The sequence below is a fragment of the Dioscorea cayenensis genome, chromosome 5, assembly GCF_009730915.1.
Source record: "Dioscorea cayenensis subsp. rotundata cultivar TDr96_F1 chromosome 5, TDr96_F1_v2_PseudoChromosome.rev07_lg8_w22 25.fasta, whole genome shotgun sequence".
In the NCBI taxonomy this organism is placed as follows: domain Eukaryota; kingdom Viridiplantae; phylum Streptophyta; class Magnoliopsida; order Dioscoreales; family Dioscoreaceae; genus Dioscorea; species Dioscorea cayenensis.
The window spans coordinates 11,998,001-12,022,596 of NC_052475.1; the positions used below are offsets into that span (position 1 = coordinate 11,998,001).

General features: G+C 42.4%; 2 non-coding genes across 2 annotated transcripts; one reads left to right on the top strand and one right to left on the bottom strand.

Moving 5' to 3' along the window:
* Window positions 1–258: 258 nt before the first annotated feature.
* On the top strand, window positions 259–365 carry LOC120262594. The gene has a single exon (XR_005536859.1). It is a non-coding gene; the product is annotated as a small nucleolar RNA R71 (small nucleolar RNA).
* An 18,167-nt stretch (window positions 366–18,532) lies between these two features.
* LOC120262658 lies at window positions 18,533–18,639 on the bottom strand. The gene has a single exon (XR_005536918.1). It is a non-coding gene; the product is annotated as a small nucleolar RNA R71 (small nucleolar RNA).
* Between the last annotated feature and the right edge of the window lie 5,957 nt (window positions 18,640–24,596).

The window sequence follows — 24,596 nt, forward strand, 5'->3', positions numbered from 1 at the left end:
GTGAGAAGGTCTAAATTATTGCTCAATGATTCCACTTGGGCCACCAAAGAAGTGACTGCATCAATTTCATGGAGTCAGGCTACTTTCTTTCTTTCCCGTGTGTTTCACTTGTAGCTGTTCATGGCCATTTCCTCTACCAATTACCGAGCTTCATCAGGGGTCTTGTTCCTCATTGTACCTCCTACAGCAACATCTAGAACCTGTCTTGTACTTGGATTCAACCCATTGTAAAAAGTTTAAATGATCATCTAGTCGGAGGAACTGTGTTGCGGACACTACTGTAAGAGGTCCTTGAATCACTCCCATGTCTCAAACAATGATTCGAACTCCATCTGTATGAATGAGGATATCTCATTACAAAGCCTTGCTGACTTTCCTAGAGGAAAGTATCTCGAAAGAAAGGCTTGGACCATTTCATTCCAAGACGTGATGGAAGCATTTGGCAATGAATGAAGCCATTGCTTGGGTTTTCCTTTGAGAGAGAATGGGAAAGCCCTCAATCTGATAGCATCATTCGACACTACATTAATATTCAACATATTACAAACTTCCAAGAAGTTCTCAATATGATTGTTCAGATCCTCATCGGCCAAACTATTGAACTACGCTGACTAGTGAATCATTTGGATGGATGCCGGTTTCAGCAAAAAAGTTCAAAGCTGTAATCGAGGGTCGCATAATGCTAGATTGTGTGCCCAAAACTGAGGGTTTGGTATAGTAAAAAAGTGTTCTCTGTTGCTCATTCTGTTCTGCCATATTATCTGACCTTTACCTTCTATTTCAGCTCGGATTGACAATTTTTGTACAGGTTTTTTTCCCCTTCTTCCAAGTGTACGCTCAAGTTCACCATGTCTTTTGACAATTTGTGAAGGGTTTCTTTGGGTCATAACCTGGAGCTGCAACCAAAAAGAAAAGAAAAATCAAAATGATGATAGAATAAGAAAATGTGAAATAGAATAAATGATGAATAGCTAAAATAGCAAAGTGCAAAGTATCTCTAAACACTTACTCCACCGCAACGACGCCAAAAACTTGGCAACGACCCTTGCGTGTGACCCGGAAGTGCAAGGGTTTGTTAAAGTAATAAATCCCGGTTGAGTGGGTATCGTATACACAGGGAGTAGGAAATAAAAATAACAAGATTGATATTTAACTAAGCAAAGACGCAATAATGATTTTGTTGATAAAATGTAATGAAAGCAAGAATAAAAGAAACAAGAATGAGAGAAGCACAAATAGATTAGAGGTAAGGCAATTGATAGAAGTGGGGTACTCTGATATTGATCCACCTAGGACAATTGCTTTAAGTGCAAAATCAATTATTATATCTCCTAATTTACGCTTAAAAAGTTGTGGAAATCCTTAAACACAAGATCTCAAATCTATGGTCAACCATGACTAACTCTACACTATGTCTCGGAGGAGAAATCGATCAATCTCAACACCTCACACTGTGTAGAGTTGCAAGACACTCTAGGGATTCAAAGTGACAATCCCAATTCTAGTGTATAGATATAACCATTTGGTCCAGGCGAAAGACCCTAGTAGCAATTAAGCCCTAGGTGCTAAAGTCACTTCAGCGCTTCACTCCGTTGCCTTTGCAACTAAGCCACAGTGGAGATCATCCCCTAGCCCATTCACTCTACTATGACCGCAAAGAACTATTGGAATGTGGAGGTAGGATAAAACACATCGGAGGGGAAAGGGGACGCTCCGCTACCTCTCGACTCAACCTCTCGACCCTCTCCAATCTTGTAATGTCTAAACCTCATGGCGTGTCACTCACTCACAAAGGTTACCAATGTAGACTCTTAACCCTAGTGTCACTCTAAGGGAGAAATCATGCAACAAGCATTCAAGATTGGAACTCAATTAAAGACTTCAATTAAGGAAAACATAATAGAAGATTAATGAAACAAATACTTCCTAGGGTTTACAAATCCAAGCACCAACTAGGGGTTTAGCTCTCCATGGAGTTGGTTGCAATCAACAATGAAATCGAATGTAAAAACAAGTTATCCATAGAAAAACCCCTCATTATTCGTCTCGATGGTCTTGTGGAGTAGTCTCATCTTCTCCAAAGATCCCCTTGTCCGGCCTAGGCACACCTCGCCAGATCGAATCCATACAGAGTGCGGTGTCGAATCCATACAACCACTCTAAAGACTTGCCAAAAGGCTATCAAAATCCTAGCTGACAGCATCCCAAAAGATGGACAAAAGCTGGAGAGAAGAGTGGAAAAAGATCTCCAAAAATCGGGCTGAATCGTGGCTTAAATAGGGCGAGAATCGGGCATCCACACGCCCCTGTGGATTCTTCACACGAGCCTGTGGATTCTCTACATGAGCCTGTGGATTCTCCACACGAGCCTGTGGAATTTCCACATGGGCGTGGGGAATTTCCCACACACGTGTGGATTCTCTGGAAACCTGATTTTTGTCCGGCTCTGAACAGTAACTTCTACAGTTTATGCCGTAGATCGCAACTTTTCTCCAATCAAAGGCCTCATTGGTGAAGATCTTGCTATTAATGCATAAGTCAGGATACGCAAATGTGACTGCCTTCGTGCCCCTCCAACTCATTATAATGACTTGAATACATGGAGGTTGTCACACATTCACGTATCTTAGATCCCCACTTGTGTCTTCGCGTTTGTTCCTTCTAAGATTCCACCAAATAGTGCATTCACGATCTATTTTTGGCTTCTTTTCTTAATACATAGCTTCACAACCCTACATGAGCAAAAGAACACAAATACACAAGCACTTATCAAGCTATTGGGAGATTGTTAGTGCAAGCCGTTGCCCCAATACATTGTATTAACTCTTATTATTTGGATAATTATTATGTAGCATCGTTTTATCTATTATTATTTCTCTGCATAGTTAATAAGATAAAGCATCCTTGAATGGTTCTGTTGAACTTATCAAATACGTGATTTGGATAGTAAAACCTTAGAGCATAAACTAGAACAATATTCTAAATGTCCCCTGTCGATTATTTTCGTCGGGAATGAAAATAAATTAAGACTAGTATGTATTTTCTAAGATGGCCTTGGTTTAAGAGTCATAGAATATGGACATCAACCAAAGGACATAGATACATGTTAGGTAACAGTGTACCTGGATTGATCGGCTCTTGAGAATACAACATGGTTGTAAAGTCATAATTGTTTTTCTCAAGTAATTCTTGTACTCGAATTCTTCTACCTGAAATCACTATGGATCTCAGATGAATCCTTACATGCTTTGACTTACACCTAACATCATTCGTAACTAAGTGACAAGTATAGGTATGTTTGGGCATGTCACAATTCATGTTGAAGAAATATGAGTGAAGTGAAGGGATTGTCCCTCTTTGTAGAGAGAGTTAATATCACTGGACACTTGATTAGTAAGACCGAGTAGTGTGTGGCTACACCCAAGGGAAATGATAAGAGGTATCATTTACTTGACCAAGTTAGTTCACTAAGAAATCAAGAAATTAAGGATGACTCGCTCCATGCCTTCTGCTAATTAAGATATTAAGTGGCAAATAATTGTATAAGGTTGCGATAGGTTCCGTTAATTCTCGAAATTGACCTTCGTTTAATATTGGGTAATTATAATATCTTACTAGAGGATAATTATGATTTATGAGCGTTAAAGTTATTTAAGCACATTGTCAATGTTAAATGGACCTACAGGATTGTATACTTAGATGCCAGGATCAAGGTTGAGTAATTGTCACTCATTGGACCACCTAATTAGGTGGACTGAATAGCTTATTCTCATTGGGTCTTATTATGTGTTAATTCAATCTAATCAATTTGGTTAATTAAAATGGTTTAATTAATCAAGTAAAGAAGAAAGTACTAATTTGATTAGGAGTGAATGGTTTTATCATAAATTAGGGTTTCTGGTTTCTAATATAAATAGATGGTCTAATCCTAATATGAGGGAGAGACAATAGAGTTAATGAGAGATAGTCTCTTGAGAAATCCTAGCCGTCATCTACCCCTCTTCTCCCAATGCTGCCATCGCTACTGGTGCCCACCACCGGAAATCACAGTCAGTTGCCGTGCCTATAGCTTATTTTTCTCTTCTCTACCTATCGGATCTTGAGACAAGTGTATGGGTTGTCGAAGTAATAAAATATCCCGGTGAGTGGGTAGTTAAATCCACAGGGATTAGTTGCTCGGAAACACAAGTAGTGCTACTTAACTATAGTGAAAACCAAGTTGTGATGTTGATTCAAAGTATTAATACAAATAAAAGTAAAGAGAAGAGGGAACAAGAAAGAATAGGAAAGAGAGTTAACTAACGGTAAAATGGGGTACTTGGACAATGCTCACCCTAGGACTATTGTTTCAAGTGCAATACTACTATTTATGTCTCCTAATTGAAGTTTAATGAGTCGTGGCAATCCAAAGACACACGGTCCGAAACCTAAGGTCAACCGAGATTAGTCCTCAACATTATGCCTGGCGGAAAGGAATATTCTCAACACCTGACATTGTGTGGAACTACTTGGAGCTCTAGGGATTCCAAGTGATAAACCCTTTTCCCTAGTATAGATCAAACCCTTTGGTCCAGGCAAAAGACCCCTGGTCATGATTATGCCCCAGTACCAAGATTACTTAAACACTTTACTCTATAGCTTACACAACTAAGCCCAATGGAGTTTGTCTCTTGGCACTTCACTCTATCATGACCACAAAGATCTCTTAGAACGTGGAGGTAGGATAAATCATATCGGAAGGGAATGGGGTGTTTCGCCACCTCTCGACTCACCCTCTCAAGCTTCTTCAATCTTGCTAAGTCTAATTCTAATGAAGTTATCACCTCTTCAAAGGATTACCTAGATAGATTCTCGACCCTAGTGTCATTCTAAGGGAAAATCAAATCAACAAGCACATGACATTGAAACTCAATTAAAACATCAATTAAAGGACACATAATAAGAGTCAATGATACAAAATCATCTTAGGATTTACATGTCCAGGCACCCACTAGGGGTTTACCTCTCCACGGAGCAATGCAAAATTAACAATGAAGTTAAAAGTTAATGCAAGAAATCCATAGAGACAACCCCCTTGTCATCCGTGTCGATGGTCTTGATTAGCCTCCTCGTCTTCTCCAAAGGTTCCCTTCTCAAACCTAGGTCACATCTCGCCGAAACAATGCCGACGAAAGTTCCCCCAATAACTCTCCTCCAAAGTAACTCGATGTTGAATATCATAGAACAACTCCTAAAACAAAGCAAAAGCCTCTCCAAACCGTAGTGGCGCTCCGCCCAGAAGATAGGCAAAAGATAAAAAGAAGATCCCAAATAAAACCCTCAAAGCAGTATTTATATGGCTAAAATCAAGCATCCACACGGGCTTGTGGAATTTTCACACGGCCGTGTGAATTTCCAGGTTTTCCTTTCTTGTACCTAGTGAACAGTAACTGTTACAGTGATTTTGAACAGTGTATTGCTATAGTAAACTACTACAGTACTTCACCGATATGCTCTTTAATTCACTCTTTTCATCGAGGTCGCATGATTAGGCACACATCCATGTGGTAGATCATGTTCCGTCTTCCATGAAATTACATTGGCGAAGCTTTTAACAATGGTACACAAGTCAGAACATATGAGTGCGACTGCCTTTGTGCCCCTCCACTTTGTGTGTTTGTTTGAGCACCATGGAGGTTGGCACACACCCATATGTCTTTGAGCACAACTTATGTCTTCACCTTTGTTTGATTTAAGAATTCCATCAATAAGAGCATCCATGATCTACTTTTGCTTCCTTTTGTCCAAACTTGTTGATAAGTGCTTGTGTGATAAGAATACAAAGTGTTCTTTCCTTGTGTTGAGCATTACGTTTCTCGGGGTTTAACGCTAATATGTGTATATTTATGTTACATTCATGAAGGTAGGGTTGTGAGACCGATTATGAGAGAAAGAAGCCAATGTGGGTCATAATGCACCAATTTGGAGGAAATCTTGCTAAGGTTCAAACGCGAAGACATAGGTCAGGTTCGAGATGCATGAATGTGTGCTAACCTCATCGTATTCGAGTTAGCACAACTATTTGGAGGGACACAAGGGCAGTCACATTCAAGCATTTTGAATTGTGCATATAGAACAAGATCTCCACCAACATGTCCGTTATTGAAGAAGCAAAGCGATCCATGACGTAAACGTGTGCCCGTTTGCGTTACCTCGATGAAAGCATGGATTCAGGAGTATGTCGGGCCGGTACTATAGTAGCGTAGTGAAGTAAAATTGTAGCAAAAATATTGCAGCAGCACTGTTCACAACCGGCGAGAAAATAGGAAAATAGAGATCCACTCGGGCATGTGGAAATTCCACACGCCCGTGTGAAAAATCCACGGGGAGTACTGACACGGGCGTGTGGATTCCCTATTCCAGCCCTTTAAAAGCTGATTTCAGCCCCGATTTCAGAATTCTTTTCTACATCTTCTCCCCAACATGAGTGAGAAGGGCGGCTAGGGTTTTGAGAGCTATTGGCTAGGGATTTGGAGAGGTTCTATGGCTCTGACATCGTACGCCATTTGGAAGAAGGTTAGTGAGAGAGCTTTCGTCGGCACCGATCCGGTGAGGTGTATCCTAGGTCAGACAAAGAGACTCTTGCGACGAGTGGAGGACTCTCCATAAGACCATTGCCACAACTAACGAGGGGGTTTTCTATGGGTGTTTTGTGTTTACACTCGATTTCATTGATTGTATTTTGCTCCATGGAGAGCTAAACCCCTAGTGGGTACTTAGATACTTGTGAACCCTAGGATGTATTCATTTCATTGAATCACTTTATTATGCTTTCAATTAATTGATGTTTATTGTGAGTTCCAATCTTACATGTTTGATTGTATGAATACTCCCCTAGAGTGACACTAGGGTTAAGAGTTCTAGTTGGTAACTCTTAAGAGTGAGTGACACACCATGAGAGTTAGATAAATACAGATCAGAGAGGGTTAAGAGGGTGAGTTGAGAGGTAGTGGAGCGTCCCCTTTCCCCTTCGGTGTGATCTATCCTACCTCCACATTCAAAGAGTTCTTTGCGACCATAGTAGAGTGAATGGGCTAAGTGATGGCCTTCCGTTGGGGCTTAGTTATTAGTGCAATGGAGTGAAGCGTTGAGGTGATTTTAGCACCTAGGGCTTAATTGTGGCTAGGGATCTTCCACCTGGACCAAAGGGTTAGGTCTATACTGAGGAATAGGGTTTATCACTTGGAATCCCTAGAGCTCATTACAATTCTATGCGAGTGTGAGGTTGAGAGGTTATTTAATCTTCCCTCCGAGACATGTATAGAGTTAAGCATGGTTAACCTTAGATTTTGGATCATGTAATTAAGGATTTCCACGACTCATAGTTGCATCAGTTAGGAAGTATAATAGAGGGTTCTTGCACTTTAAATGATTATCCTTGGCGGATCAATATCCGGGTACCCCATCTTTATCGATTGGCTTACCTACTCCTTTACTTGTGTTCTCTATCTTGTTGCTTTTATTTTTGTTTTTTCATATTTTATCACACATATCACTATTTATCTTCTACATTAGTTAAGAAACAGCTTAAGTGTCTTTATTCCCTACTCTCTATGGATATGATACCCACGCATCTTGGATTATTACTTCGACACCCGTGCACTTGCGGTTTACACGCATATTCGGACGTGTCAAGTTTTTGACGCCGTTGCCAGGGAATAGGCGTTTAAAGATACTTTGCACTTTGTTTTCTGAGCTATTCATTCATTCTATTTCATATCTTCTTTTCTGTCATCATTCTGATTTTGTTTTCTTTCTTTTGGTGCAACTCCTGTTATGACTCGAGAGAACCCCTCAATATTGATTGAAGGAGATCCTGAGCTCGAACGTACACTTAAAAGAAAAGGAAAAGAAACTGTCCAAGAACAGTCTAATCTAGCTGATTTCGAAGTAGAAGAATCTAAAAACATGGCAGAACAGAATGAGCAGCAGTGGACATTATCAGATTATGCCAGACCTTCAGTATTGAGGACACAATCGAGTATTATGCATCCCCCGATTATAGCTAAGAACTTTGAGCTGAAGCCGGCATTCATCCACATGTTGCAGTAATTTGCACAGTTCAATGGTTTGACCAATGATGTGTTAAAGATAAATGGGGTAATGGATGATGCCATCAAGTTGAGAGCCTTCCCATTTTCCTTGAAAGGGAGAGCGAAGCGGTGGCTACACTCATTACCTAGAGCATCAATTACAACATGGGAGGAGATGCTAGAAGCTTTTCATGGCTGTTATTTCCCTCCCGAAAAATCTGCAAAGCTTAGGAATGAGATCTCATCCTTTGTATAATTAGAATTGGAGTCTCTATTTGAGACGTGGGAAAGGTTCAAGGAGCTCCTGAGAAAGTGGCTGTAAAACAGATTCCCAGAGTGGATGATTGTTCAGAACTTTTACAACTATCTGAATCTGAGTACAAGGCAACCCTTGGATGCGACAGCAGGATGTACCTTAGGTAGCAAGACCCCCAGTGAGGTCCATCAATTAATTGAAGAAATAGGGCTAAACAGCTACCAATTGAATGCCAGGGAAAAGGAAAAGGTAGCCGGTCTCCCTGAGATAGATGCAGTGACTTCGTTAGCATCTCAAGTGGAATCATTGAGTAAGAAGTTAGATCTTCTAACTTCGAACAATGTAGCGGCCATGATTACTTGCACCGGGTTTGGTGGAGGACATGCTCCCTCCGATTGACTGATATCTATTGGTGATGCATCTTTGGTTGAAAATGTCAATTTTGTGGGTAATGGCATGAGGAATCAAGGAAATCAATACAACAATACCTACAATCTAGGTTGGAGAGTCATCCCAATTTCTCATGGAGCAACCAAGGTCCAGAAAAGGCCATAGGGCCACCGGGTTTCCAATAACAACAGTAAGCTCCAAACATGGAAAATAGAGTTTCAGGTTTGGAGACCCGAATTAAAGATTTGGAGAAGGCCTTAACTAGGTTTGTGCAATCGTCAGATACAAGATTTTAATCAGTTAAGTCTACACCTCCCAACCATACCGCCTCTTTGCATAATCTTGAAAATCAAGTGGGGAAAATTGTAAAGTCTCTATCGGAAAGGTCACATGGAAGCTTACCGAGTAATACCGAGACCAAACCTAGAGAGCATGTGAAGGCGGTCACTTTGACAAGTGCTCATGAGGTTGAGGGTAAGTTTCTGAGTGAGAAGCCAAATGAACACACACCCGAGGTTAGAGAGGTTGACAAGGGAGCAAGCAAAGAGAAGGAAGTGGCAACCCCACCTTTGAAGACAAGAATCCCTTTTCCCTCTAGACTGAAGAATGACCAAGGGGATGAACAGTACAAGAAGTTCCTGAGTTTGTTCAAACAACTCCACTTTACTATTCCTTTTGTTGAGGCATTGGCCCAAATGCCTAAGTATGCAAAATTCTTGAAAGACTTCTTGACCAACAAGAGGATGTTAGAGGAGATTGCATCAGTGATTTTAGATGGATCTTGCTCGGCAGTTTTGCAAAAGAACATGCCGAACAAGAAGAAAGACCCGGGAAGCTTCATCATTCCATGTAATATTGGCAATCTAGGTGAAGAAATGGCATTGGCTGACTCAAGGGCCAATATCAACGTCATGCCATACACCTTCTTTCAAAAGCTAGGTTTGGGCGAGCCTAGGCCTACTCGGATGACTTTGCAATTGGCGGATCGAACGGTGAGACATTCGAGGGGTATCATCAAAGAAGTGCTTTTCAAGGTGGACAAGTATATATTTCCTGTAGACATCGGGGTGCTAGACGTCGATGAGGATGCGGATGTACCCTTGATACTTGGGAGGCTATTTTTGTGGACTTCCAAGACATTGATTGATATTGATGGCGGAGAGCTAACTTTAAGAGTTGGAGATGACAAGCTCACATATCGCCTTGCTGAAGCTATGTGGCATTCTCTTGATTTCAATGATACTTTGTATTTTCTAGACGCTACTGATGAGATTGTTGATGAATACATGCAGGAAATGTTCAATCCAGATCCATACGAAGGCTTGTTCGACCAAGAGGAGGACAATGAAGAAGTAATGATGCTTGCTTCAACGGAAGAAGTACCATCTACCCCGGGGATCTTGAAGAAGGTGCTCCAGAATTTGAAGAGGGCTAGGAGACGCCACTAGAAATGCTACAAGGCTGTTGGAGACATACGTGTACCGAACAAACTGGGTGAATCATTGCTAGGTGATCCCTAGCCCAACAATTCACCCTTTACCGTCAATAGATTTTGCTCATCATGTTTCCAAGCCATGGGTAAGAGGCAACTTTCATCTATGAGGCCCCGTGAGATAATACAAGGTACGTCAAGCTAAGTGATATTAAACAAGCGCTTCTTAGGAGACAACCCAAGTGTTTACTATTTTATTAATTTGGTAGTTTAGTGTTGCTTGAATAAATTGTTGAGTGTTGGTTTCTTGATTTTTTATATATTTCTGCTGTGATTTTATTGTGGGTTTTCAAGTTCATCGTGTGTTTTCATTAGCATTTGGTAAAGTTTTGGTTGTTTGAGCTACTTCTCATGTTTTTCACTGGTATAAATTGCATATTGGGGCAGGCTCTTAGTGTGTAAACATGTTCAGAAATTTTCTGAAGAGCCTGCAGAGTTTTCTAAGGCATCCAGAGAAAACACACGGGGGTGTGGAATTAACACACGCCCGTGGTTTTGTATTGCGAGCTCATCCCGAGAAGGCACAGGGGCGTGGACTCGCCCCTGTGAACGACCATGTGATTCTTGCACACCCATGGGTAATTTCCACACGAGCGTGTGAATTCCTACAGAGATTGGCAGATTATCCCGAAAGCACACAGGGACGTGGACTCGCCCCTGCGGGCGACCTTGTGAAAATCACACGGGCGTGTGTAATTTTCACACACCCGTGCGAATATCTGCGGAGGAGCTTTCTTCATCCTGAGAGCACACAGGAGTGTGCGCTTGCCCCTATGAGTTGGGCTTGGGAACACTTAGCAATTTTTCTCGGATGTCCAGAGCAGCCACAGGGGCGTGCGGCTGCCCCTGTGGGTCGGGGCACTGGCGTGGGTATTTCTCACAACACCATGTAGTTGTGTTCAGAGGTAGTAAGTGTTTTCCCGAGATCATGCAGGAGCATGCACCTGCCCCTGTGAAGCTTTCTTGTGGAGGTGCACGGGCGTGGGTAATTTCCACACGCACGTGTGGATGTACAGAACTGCAAGAGGCGCGAGTCCTTTTAAAAGGATTATCTTTTACCTTCACCCTAATATCCTCCAGTTGTCTAAGAGCACTCCTACATTGTTTCCCCACCTCATATCGCCAATTTGGTAGGATTTTGCTTGGTTTTCCAGCCGTTTTTAAAGCTTTCTCATCTCAACTAGACGGTAAGCCCTATCTTTGATTTCCTTCGCAAACTCATGATTTTCATCGATGAAACTTGTCAATAATGCTTCGTTTCTTCAATTAGAATAGTTATTTATATTTAGATCAAAGGAGAAGCTTTGTAATGGTGTATTTATGGAGTTAGAGGTGTGGCGTACCGAAATTTCGCATGACCGTGTGGATTTCTGCAGCTATGTTTAATTAACTGGTTTGATCAATTCTCTTTCAATTTTTGCAGACTATGGCACCCAGGTCAAAGAAGCAAGCTGATAAGCATCCACGAGAGTCGTCTCCTAAGTCTGAGAGCATGAGATTCACTATCCCCGAGCATAAGGCTCATTTTGAGCATCGGTCGAGACTTCGATTCGGATAGACTCGGTTCTTATAAACGAGTATATTGAGAGATTTGCAATAGGGGGATGAGTTCACTTATGAGGTTGAGGATCTCGTTTCAGTGGGTGGTTGGAGGTAGTTATTGTTGATTAGAGAGCCAGCCATACTGGAGCTTACACTAGAGGTTCTGTCATCATTCGAGTTCGACAGATCCTATACGAGATTCAAAGACCTAGTCGTAGTTCAGTTTAGAGCACTTGGATATCACTATAGTCTGAGTATTACTCAGATTATCTTAGAGCTCTGACACCACAGAGATCTTACAAAGCATTATGTGGTCAGGGCCAGTTTGAGCCGGGGGTGTCCAAGGCCACGTGCCTTTCTTGACCTATGTACCGATATCTACATGCCATCATGAGCAGGTCAGTGAATGGCCATGGTGATAGCACTGTCGTTCTGAGTTGGCAGGAGTTTCTGTACTTGAATTCGACGATGCAGCGCACACCGATCCATCTAGGGCACATCATCGCTGACTACATTCGACATCACGTCCAGTATGCCAGATCGGGAGCGATCTTGCTCGGGTGCATACATTACGAGATTAGCTCAGGCTATGGGTCTCTTGGACGCGATTCGCGGGGCCGAGAAGACTAGTATACCTACGCTCTTAAGCCTGGAGATGATGAGATTGATGGGCATGGTTCTTAGGGTTCGGACGGGGGTTTATGCTCTGGTTTTACGGGACCCAGAGATAGCCAAGGAGGAGGGTGATGATGTTGACACTTCCCAGCCTGCCCGAAAGCCTCAGTCAGCACCTATGGAGACCGAGGCACCTCCGGTGACAGAGGACCCATCCCCCGTGTGCATGTTTTCACCATCTCAAGCCCAGGATCTCTTTGATAGGCTCGAGAGCACTGTGGGGATGATACGGACAGAGGTAGCAAAGGCCCGAGCAGAGATTGCCGATATTAGGGCTGCACAGGACGCACGGTATACATAGTTCATGGCATATTTCGACACATTACAGCAGATCTTAGAGTGAGACATCAGCTCATCATTTGTCCTGTGGCCGAGGACTTATCAGGCCTCCTCGATTTCTCCTGCAAATCCATCCCCTATTCCGGCACCAGTTGACCCACCATGTACTTCATTACCAGTAGCAGAGCCAGAGGACGACATCGACACTTGATTTTATTTTCCTCATCTTTTCCTTCCGCACTTTATTTTGGACTTGTAAACTCAGAAAGGACTTTCATTCTGAGTTTATTTTCATTTTATATCTCGAGTTGTATTCATTATCTTATCTTTTATATACTCGAGTTCTGTTTATTTTTATTGAGCTTCAGTGAACCCCCTCATGTATGCGTGCAGATGGTCTAGTCATCATGGGAATTGAGACTTTATCATGGGCACAGCCAAGGTGTTTTGGCACTTTTCCGTGTGAGCTTCACAACCCGTTGGAACATCACTCCCAAGGACATAACTCTATCAAATTCAACACTAGGAGTAAGGGGAGTATTATTTTGAGTGCTTCTCCCACATCTAAATTTAATTGATTTACATTATGAATGAGCTTGCATGTGTACATTGGGGACAATGTACAACTTAAGTGTTGGGGGGGGGGTGGGACTTTCATAGTGCACGCATCTCTTTTGTACTAGTTTTGATTGATATATATGCTCACATAGCCAATGGCGGTTCACCTTAGTTGCATTAATTGTATTCATGGGTTTAGGAGATTTTTAACATTGAATGTTTTCATGCTCTAGTTTTTGTTTGAATTTTTAGGAGTTTTTCCCCGATTGACACTTGTTGCACTACTCACTCTTTGAACTCTTTTGGAAGCTTATGTTTGATGTATAAGGGACTAGTTTTAGTTGTTTCTTGTGTTAATTCTAAAAAAAATGAAAAAAAAGAACAAAATAGTTTTGTTGTTTAGTTGTGCTTGTTGGGTGGAAAGAGCTACCACCTATGATGTATTAAGCTACTCTCATAAGTCGGATACTAGTTATGCCCTAATGAGAGAAAGAGCTTTGTCATGGGATGTGTGAAAGCTACCACCCCGGTAGAAAGAACTACCACCTCAAAAGTGTGAAAGCCACCTTAGCGGCCGCTTTGGAAACCTGGGAGGATGTGTGAAGCTACTACCCTTTTTGAATTTTTGTTACCGTTTGTAGATAAATAAATCCTTTATACATAAAACTTTGAGGAGTATACTTTCGGTTGACTTGAGTGAGTTCATACACTTACACGATTTCTGATTTGTTGTCCGTTTTTGGTTCAAGTTTTTAGGTAGAGCATTGATTTTTCTTATTTAGTGTTAAATATTTCCCTTACTTGTAGAATGCCTTCTTTGTATGCTTTGGTGAACTTAAGGCCAAGCACTTCTAATATTTACTTCATCCATGCACATAATGTTTTATTTTTTGCTTGAGGACAAACAAAAGCTTAAGTGTGGGGGAGTTTGATAAGTGCTTTTGTGATAAGAATACGAAGTGTTTTTTTCCTTGTGTTGAGCATTACTTTTCTTTGGTTTTAACGCTAATATGTATGTATTTATGTTACTTTCATGCAGGTAGGGTTGTGAGACCGATTATGACAGAAAGAAGCCAATGTGGGTCGTAATGCACCAATTTGGAGGAAATCTTGCTAAGGTTCAAACGCGAAGACATAAGTCGGGTTCGAGATGCAGGAATGTTTGCGAACCTCCTAGTATTCGAGTTAGCACAAGTATTTGGAGGATCACAAGGGCAATCACATTCAAGCATTCTGACTTGTTCATATAGAACAAGATCCACGACGTAAATGTGTGCCCATTTGCGCTACCTCAATTAAAGCATGGATTCGGAAGTATTTCGGGTCGATACTGTAGTAGGGTACTAAAGTAAAAAGTGTAGCAAAATATTGTAGCAGCACTGTTCACAGCCGGCCGAGAAAACAAGAAAACAAAAAAATAGAGAATCCACACGAGCGTGTGGAAATTCCACATGCCCGTGTGAAAAATCCACAAGGGCGCCCACATGGGCGTGTGGATTCCTGATTCCAGCCATTTAAAAGCTTATTTCAGCCCCGATTTCAGCATTCTTTTCTCCATCTTTTCCATAATTTGAGAGAGGACGGTGGCTAGAGTTTTGAGAGGTTTTGACTAGGGCTTTAGAGAGGTTCTACGGCTCTGACATCGGGCGTCGTTTGGAAGAAGGTTAGTGGGAGAGCTTTCTTCGGCACCAATCGGCGAGGTGTATCCTAGGCCCGACAAAGAGACTCTTTCGACGAGTAGAGGATTTTCCACAAGACCATCGCCACGACTAACTAGGGGTTTTTTATGGATGCTTTGTTTTTACATTCAGTTTTCATTGATTGTATCTAGCTCCATGGAGAGCTAAACCCCTAGTGGGTACTTGGGTATTTGTGAACCTTAGGATGTATTCGTTTCATTGAATCTCTTTTATTATGCTTTCAATTAAATTGATGTTTATTATGTGTTTCAATCTTGTATGTTTGATTGTATGAATACTCTCCTAGAGTGACACTAGGGTTAAGAGTTCTTGTTGGTAACCATTGTGAGTAAGTGACACACCATAAGAGTTAGACAAAGCTAGATTGGAGTGGGTTTAGAGGGTGAGTCAAGAGCTAACAGAGCATTCCCCTTTTCCGTCCAGTGTGATCTATCCTACCTCTACGTTCCAAGAGTTCTTTGCAGCCATAGTAGAGTGAATGGGCTAAGGGATGACCTTCCACTGGGGCTTAGTTGCAATTGCAATGGAGTAAAGTGTTGATATGATTTTAACACCTAGGGCTTAATTGTGGCTAGGGATCTTATACTTGGACCAAAGGGTTATGTCCATACATAGGAATAAGGTTTATCACTTGGAATCCCTAGGGCTCATTGCAATTCTATGCGAGTACGATGTTGAGAGGTCATTTAATCTCTCCTCCGGGACATGTATAGAGTTAGGCATGGTTAACCTTAGATTTGGGATCATGTAATTAACAATTTCCACGAATAATAGTTGTATCAATTAGTGATGATGTGTGCTTGTTTCCCACAAGGACAACTGCTGAAAGGTGGTTAGAAGGCCTCAAGAAGGTATGGTAGTGGCATCCCAAAAGGCCAAGAAGAAGTCCCCTTATTTGCCCTAGAAAACACCTTAAATAACATCAATTTCAGTAGCATACCGGGCTCCATACGGCCTTCATGCGGCCCCGTATAGAGTGCATGAGTTAGGCAAAATTCCCTATCTCGAAAAACCTCTAGGTGCTTGATAAGTGCTTCTGCAATATGAATGTGAAGCGTTCATTCCTTATGTCGAGCATTACTTTTCTCAGGATTTTACACTAATATGTGTGTTTTTATGTTACTTTCGTGCAGGTAGGGTTGTGAGGCCAAGTATGAAGGAAAGAAGCCAATGTGGATTACAATGCACTGATTTTGGAGGAAATCTTCCTAAGGTTCAAACACGAAGACATAGGTCGATGTGAGATGCTAGAGTCTGTGCCAACCTCCTCGTATTCGAGTTGGCACATCCATTTGGAGGGGCACAAAGGCAGTCACACTCGAGCATTCTGACTTATGCAAATAGAACAAGAGCTTCACCAACGTGCATATCATTGAAGATGCAAGTGATCCACGATGTGAACGTGTGCCCGCTTGCGTTACTCCGATGAAAGTATGGATTCGGGAAGCTATTCAGGCGGATACTGTAGAAGAGCACTGTAGCAACAGGGTAGAAAGTATTGTAGCAGCACTGTTCACAGCCGGTCGAGAAAGTAGGAATTCAGAGGATCCACACGGGCGTGTGGAAATTATCCACGCCCATGTAGAAATTCCCCACGGGAGCGTGAACCATCCACGCCCGTGTAGTCGCCTGATTCCAGCCCTATTTAAAGTCGAATCTGCCCCGATTTTAGTATTCTTTTCTCTATCTTTTCCCCAACTTGAGAGAGGGCTTTGGCTAGGGTTTCGAAGGGTATTGGCCAAGGTTTTGGAGAGGTTCTACGGCTCTGACATCTTCATTCCTTAGGAAGAAGGTTGGTAGGGGAGCTTCCGTCGAGGCGTATCCTATACCGGACGAGGGAATCCTTGGACGATGAGTAGAGGACTTTCCACAAGACCATTGGCACAACTATCGAGGAGGTTTCTTTATGGATTCATTGCTTTTACATTCTATTTCTTTGATTGTACTTAGCTCCATGGAGAGCTAAACCCCTAATGGGTACTCGGGTATTGTGAACCCTAAGATGTATTTGTTTCTTTGAATATCTTTATTATGCTTTCAATAAATTAATGTTTATTGTGAGTTCCAACCTTGAATGCTTGATTGTATAAACATTTCCCCTAGAGTGACACTAGGGTTGAGAGTTCTTGTTGGTAACCTTGTGAGTGAGTGATACACCACGAGCGTTAGACAAAGCTAGGTTGGAGAGGGTTGAGAGGGTGAGTCGAGAGGTACAGGAGCGTCCCCTTTCCACTTCAGCGTGATAGATTCTACCTCCGTTCCTCAAGTTCTTTGCGGTCATAATAGAGTGAATGGTCTAAGGGATGAACTTCCGTTGGGGCTTAGTTGCGCGTGCAATGGAGTGAAGCGTTGAGGTGATCTTAGTATCTAGGGCTCAATTGTGGTTAGGAACCTTCCACCTGGACCAAAGGGTAAGGTCTATTATAAGGAAGAGATTTATCACTTGGAATCCCTAGAGCTCATTGCAACTCAATGCGAGTGCGAGGTGTTGAGATTGTTCGATTTCTCCTCCTTCACATGTATAGAGTTAGGCATAGTTGACCTTAGATTTGGGACTATGTAATTAAGGATTTCCACGACTCACCACTGCATTGATTAGGAAGCATAATAGAGGATTCTTACACTTGAAACAATTATCCTAGGCAGAGCATTATCCGGGTACCCCATCTTTATCGATTGCCTTACCCCTTTCTTTACTTTTGCTCTCTTACTTGTTGCTTTTACAGTTAAGAATTGAATCATTGTCACACTCATTATCATTGATCTTTTACATAGCTAAGAATCGAATTAAGTATTTTTATTCCCTACTCCCTGTGGATTCGATACCCGCTCACCAGGGAGTATTACTTCGACAAACCCGTGCACTTGCGGGATATACGCAAGGGGTCCTTGTCAAGTTTTTGGCGCCATTGCCAGGGAATAGGCATTTAGAGATACTTTGCACTTTGTTTTCTTAGCTATTTACCACATATTTTATTTCATATCTTCTAATTCTATCATTGTTCTGATTTCTTTTTCTTTCTTTTTGGTTGCAGCTACAGGTTATGACCCGAGGGAATCCCTCAATATTGATTGAAGGGGATCCTGAGTTTGAACATACACTTAGAAGAAAAGGGAAAGAGCGTGTGCATGAATAGTCTAATCCAGATGATTTGGAAGCGAGAAGAATCTGAAAACATGGTAGAACAGAATGAGCAACAACGAACATTGTCCGATTATTCCAGACCTTCAGTGTTGGGAAACACAATCGAGTATTGTGCGTCCCCCAATTACAACTCAGAACTTTGAGCTGAAGCTGCCATTCATCCACATGTTGCAGCAATCAGTACAGTTTAACAATTTGGCCGATGATGATCCAAACAGTCACACAGAGAGCTTTCTTGAGGTGTGTCATATGTTGAAGATAAATGGGGTGACGGATGATGCCATCAAATTGAGAGCCTTCCCATTTTCCCTAAAGGGGAGAGCGAAGTAGTGGCTACACTCGTTACCTAGAGCGTCAATTACCATGTGGGAGGAGATGGTGGAAGCTTTTCTAACCCATTATTTCCCTCCCAGAAAATCAACAAAGCCTAGGAACGAGATCTCATCCTTTGTTCAGTTGGAATTGGAGTCTCTATTTGAGACATGAGAAAGGTTCAAGGAGCTCCTGAGGAAGTGCCTGCAACAAGGATTCCCGGAGTGGATGATTGTTCAAACCTTTTACAATGGTTTGAACCCGAGTACAAGGTAACTCTTGGATGCGGCATCAGGAGGTACCTTAGCTAGCAAGACCCCCGATGAGGCCCATCAGTTGATTGAAGGTGATCACTTTGAGAAGTGGGCGTGAGGTTGAAGGTAGGCTTCCGAGTAAGATGCCAAAAGAACACGCACCCGAGGTTATAGAGGTGGAAGAGGGGACAAGCAAAGATAAAGTGGTGCCATCCCTACCTTTCAAGCCAAGAATCCCTTATCCCTCCAGATTGAAAAATGGCCAAGGGGATGAACAGTACAAGAAGTTCCAGAGTTTGCTCAAGCAACTCCATATCAATATTCATTTTGTTAAGGCATTGGCTCAAATGCCTAAGTATGCAAAGTTCTTGAAAGACTTGTTGACTAACAAGAGAAAATTGGAGGAAAGTGCTTCAGTGATTCTAGATGCTTCATGCTCTACGGTATTGCAAAAGAACATGCCGAACAAGAAGAAAGACCCAGGCAGCTTCATCATTCCATGTAATATTGGCAATCTTGGGGAGGAAATGGCATTGGCGGACTCAGGGGCAAGTATCAACGTCATGCCATATACCTTCTTTCAAAAGCTAGGCTTGGGTGAGCCTAGGTCTACTGGGATGACTTTGCAACTAGCAGACCGAACAGTGCAACATCCTAGAGGCATCATTGAAGACGTGCTTGTCAAGGTGGACAAGTACATTTTTTCGGTTCACTTTGTAGTGCTAGATGTCGATGAGGATGCGGGTGTACCTTTGATACTTGGGAGACTGTTCTTGCGGACTTCCAAAGAATTGATTGACATGGACGGCGGAGAGCTCACCTTGAGAGTTGGAGATCACAAGCTCATATACCGCCTTGCTTAGGCCATGTGGCATTCTCTCGATTTCGATGATACTTTATATTTTCTAGACACTATTGATGAGATTGTTGATGAATACATACAGGAGATGTTCAATCTGGATCAGTATGAAGGTTTGTTCGACCAAGAGGAGGGACATGAAGATGTAATGATGCTTGGATCAACGGAAGAAGTACCATCTACCAAGGGGATCTTGAAGAAGGTGCTCCGGAAAATGAAGAGTGCTAGGAGACACCACCAGAAACACTCCAAGGCTGTTGGAGACGTACGTGAACCGAAGAAGTTGGACGTATCATTGTTAGGTGGTCCGAAACCCGATAATACACCCTCTACTCTCAAGAGACTTTGCACATCATGCTTTCAAGTCATGGGTAAGAGGGCAGCTTTCATTCATGAACCCACGTGAGGTAAGACAAGGTAAGTCAAGCTTAGTGACGTTAAACAAGCGCTTCTTGGGAGGCAACCCAAGTGTTTACTATTTTCACAGCTTTTAGTTTAGTTTGTCTGCATAAATAATTTGTTAAGTGTTGGTGTCTTAATTTCTTAGATGCTTGTGCTGAGATTTCCTTGTGAACTTTGAATTTTAATCGTGTGTTTTCATGTGGAATTGGTAATGTTTGGTCGTTTAAGCTCTATTCCATATTTTTTTACTGGTAAAATTTGCATAATAGGGGAGGCTCTGAGTGTCTAAACATGTTCAAAAATTTTCTGCAGAGCTTGCAGATTTTTCTAAGTCATTCAGGGAAAACACACGGGCGTGTGGAATTTCCGCACGCACGTGGAGTTGCACTGCGAGCTCATCCAGAGAAGGCACAGGGGCATGCGGCTACCCCTGTGAATGACCATGCGATTAGCACACGCCCGTGGGTAATTTCCGCATGAACGTGTGAAGTCCTGTAGGGTTTGGCGAATTTTCCCGAGAGCACACAGGAGCGTGGACTTGTCCCTGTGGACGACCTTGTGAACCATGCACGGGCATGGCTAATTTCTACACGCCCGTGGTAAACTCTGCAGAGGAGTTCTCTCCATCCCGAGAAAACACAGGGGCGTGTGGCTGCGCCGGTGAGTTGGGCATGTGAATGTCCACGGCCGTGTGGAATTTCCGCATGGGCGTGTATAACACTTGGTATTTTTCTCGGATGTCCAGAGAAGCCACCAGGCTGTGCGCCTTCCCCTGTGGGTCGGATGCACGGGCGTGGGTATTTTCCACACGCCCGTGTGAGAGCAGTTTGAGTCGAAGGAATGTTTTCCCAAGAGCGCACAGGGGCGTGCATGCGCCCCTGCGGCTCTTTTGTAATGAAGCGCACGGGCGTGGGTAATTACCGCACGCCCGTGTGGATGCACAAAACATCAAGGGTCGTGTGTCCTTTTTAAAGAAGATTAGTTTCTTTCCCCCATTCACGACCTCTATTCATCTGAAAACACTCTCACATCGTTATCCGATTTCATAGAGCTACAGTGATAGGATTTTCGCAAGGTTTTCCGGCCGGTTTATCATTTTCTCATCTCATCTCATCAGTAAGCTCTATTCCTCGTTTTCTTTGCCAATTCATGTTTTCCATCAATTAATATGGTTAATAATGCTTCATTTCTTCAATTAGAAGGATGATTGATGCTTAGAACGAAGTTAGAAATATTTTTAAGTTCTATTGTTGAATTTTTGGAGTGCGGCCGTGCGGTTTTCACGGCCCGTGGATCAACACGGGCGTGCTAAAATTCCACACGACTGTGTGTATTTCTAAGTATTATTTTGTCAACTTGTTTGATCGATTCGTTTCAAATTTTGTAGATTATGGCACCTCGATCGAAGAAACAAGCTGATAAGAGGCCGCGTGAGTCATCCCCTAAGTCTGAGGGCATGAGGTTTACGATTCCAGAGCATCAGGTTCGCTATGAGCGCCTGTCGAGACTTCGCTTCGAACAAACTCGATTCCTGGACACGACTATACTACGAAATCTACAGCAGGAAGATGAGTTCGCTGATGAGGTAGAGGATCTCATTTAAGTAGGTGGTTCGCGATAGTTATTGAAGATTAGAGAACCCGCCATCTGAGAGTTTGCACTGGAGGTATTATCATCATTCGAATTTGACAGATCTTACACAAGTTTCAACAGTTTGGATACCATTCAGTTCAGAGTATTTGGACACCACCATACCTTGAGACTCACTCAGTTTTCAGTACGACTTGGCTTGTATGAGGTGGCATTCACAGATACGGAGGAGTACGCTCAGTTACCAACTGATTATCCTGGCACGCTGACCCCGCAGAGATCTTACAGAGTGCTACATGGTCAGGGTCAGTACGAGCCGGGGGTGTCCAAGGCCACATGCCTTTCCCGACCTGCTTACAGATATTTACATGCCATCATGAGTAGGTCGGTGAATGGCCGTGGTGATAGCACTGTTGTTTTGAGCTGACAGGAATTATTATATCTGTACTCGATGGTGCAGCGTGTACCGGTTCACTTAGGGCACATCATGGCAGAGTACATCAGACATCAGGGGCACTATACTAGACTGGGAGCGATCTTCTCGAGACCCTACATTACGAGATTAGTGCTTGGCATGGGTCTCTTGGATTCGATTCGCGGGGCCGAGAAGACGAGTATACCTGGCACCCTGAGCCTAGAGACGTTGAGGTTGATGGGCATGGTCCGCAGGGTTAGGACAGGGGTTTTTGCGTTAGTGCTACCAGCTTTAGAGATAGCCGAGGATGAGGGTGATGAAGCCGGGGCATCTCAACCTGCTTCTGAGCCTCAGCCATCCCCGATGGAGACCGACGTACCTCTAGTAGCAGAGGAGCCATCCCCCGTGCGTATATTTTCACCATCTCGAGCTTATGATCGCTTTGAGAGGCTCGAGAGCGCTTTGGGGATGATACGAATTGAGGTAGCTGAGGCTCGAGCCGAGATTGCAGAGATTAGGGATAGGCAGGCCACTTAGTACACAGAGTTCATGGCATGTTTTGACGTATTGCAGCAGATCTTAGAGCGCGACATCGCCTCATCATTTGTCTTACGACCGAGGACTGCTCAGGCCCCATCAGTTCTTCCGACACCCTCATCCCCTACCCCGACACTGGTGGACCCACCATGTGCATCTTCACCAGCAGCAGCAGCAGCACCGGAGCCTGAGCGAGACACCTACATTTGATTTTGTTTTTTTTCTAGCATTTTCTTTATGTTGCATTTTTATTTTAGACTTGTTCACTCAGAAAGGATTCTCCTTCTGAGTTTATTTTCATTTTGCATCTCGAGTTGTATTCATTTTCTATCTTTTATATACACTCGAGATATGTTTGTTTTTATTGAGCTTTACTGAATCCCCTCGAGTATGTGTGCAGATGGTCTTGTCTTCTTGGCAATTGGGACTTAGTCATGGGCACAGCCAAGGTGCTGAGGCACTTGGCCGTGTGAGCCTCTCAACCCGTCGGAACACTACTCCCATGGAATTAGCTTCATCAAAGGCAACACTAAGAGTCAGGGGAGTATTGTTTTGATTTATTCTCCCACATTTGCTTTTGAATGATTTATATTTTGAGTGAGCTTGCATGTGTACATTGGGGACAATGTACAACTTAAGTGTGGAGGGAGTTTCATAGTGCACACATCTTTTCTATTGTTCTTGATTGGTATATGCTCACATAGCCAATGGCGGTTCACCTTAGTTGCAAGGATTGTATTCTTGAGTTTAGGAGAATTTCTAACATTGAATGTTTTCGTGCTCTAGTTCTTGCTTGAATTTCTAGGAATTTTTGCCCGATTTACACTTAGTGCACTACTCATTCTTTAAACTCTTTTAGAAACTCAAGTTCGATGTTAAAGGGTCTAGTTATAGTTGCTTCTTGTTTTAAATTAAAAAAAAAAGTTTTATTGTTTATTTGTGCTTGTTGTGTTGAAAGAGCTACGACCTATGAGGTATGAAGCTACTCTCATAAGTCATATACTAGTTATGCCCTAATGAGGGAAAGAGCTATCTCATAGGATGAGTGAAAGCTACCACTCCGGTAGAAAGAGCTACCACCTCGAAAGTGTGAAAGCCACCTTAGCGGTCACTTTGGAAAGAGCTACCTTAGAGGATGTGTGAAGCTACTACCATCTTTGAAATTGTTGTCACTTTTGTAGATAAATAAGTCCCTTATACTTAGAACTTTGAGGAGTATACTTTGGGTTGACTTGAGTGAGTTGACACATGTACACGACTTCGGATTTTGTTTCCTTTTTTATTCAAGTTTTTAGCTAGAACCAGTTCTAGATTTTCTTCCAAGTCATGGCTTGCTGATGCTAATGTCGATTCTTCAAACTGCTTAACCACATTAACTAACGAACACACCATTCTAAACTTGAGTATCTTTAGCACTACCAATGTATGTTACTTCCATGTATTGATTCATTAACCCTTGCTTTATATTTTGGTTATTTAAGAAACAACATGAAGTTGCATGTAGAGTAAACAAATACATCTTCTGCTCTATGTTCTTCACCATTCCAACTATTGTATTAAATAACTCCATTTTATTAATCATTTTCTCTACAAAGATTATCAAAAGATATACAAATTAGAATGATGAAAGATTAAAAGATATGGAATAGAATAAGTGGTGAATAGCTAAAATAGAAAAGTATAAATGTCTCTAAAATGGCTATTCACTAGCAATGTTGACAAAAACTTGACACACCCTTTGCGTGTGTGTATCGAAAGTGCACTGGTGTCGAAGTAGTAAAGTACCCAAAGGGTGGGTCGTCGAATCCACAAGGAATAGACTCTAGAAATAATTAATATTGCTAAATAGCCAAAGTAACAAGCAATTGGTGATAATATTCAAGATGTAATTAAATGACAAGAAAATAAGCAAATTTGCAAGAAGAGGAGACAATCGATGATACAATGTGGGTACTCGGATAGTGCTCCCTCTAGGGTTCTTGATTCAACTTCAAGACTAGAACTACTCTTCCCCAGTTAAGATTTAATGAGTTATGGAAATATGAAAACACAAGGTCCCAAATCTAAGGTCAACTATGACTAGTCCCCTACGAGATCTTGGCTGAGAGAAAACTCTTG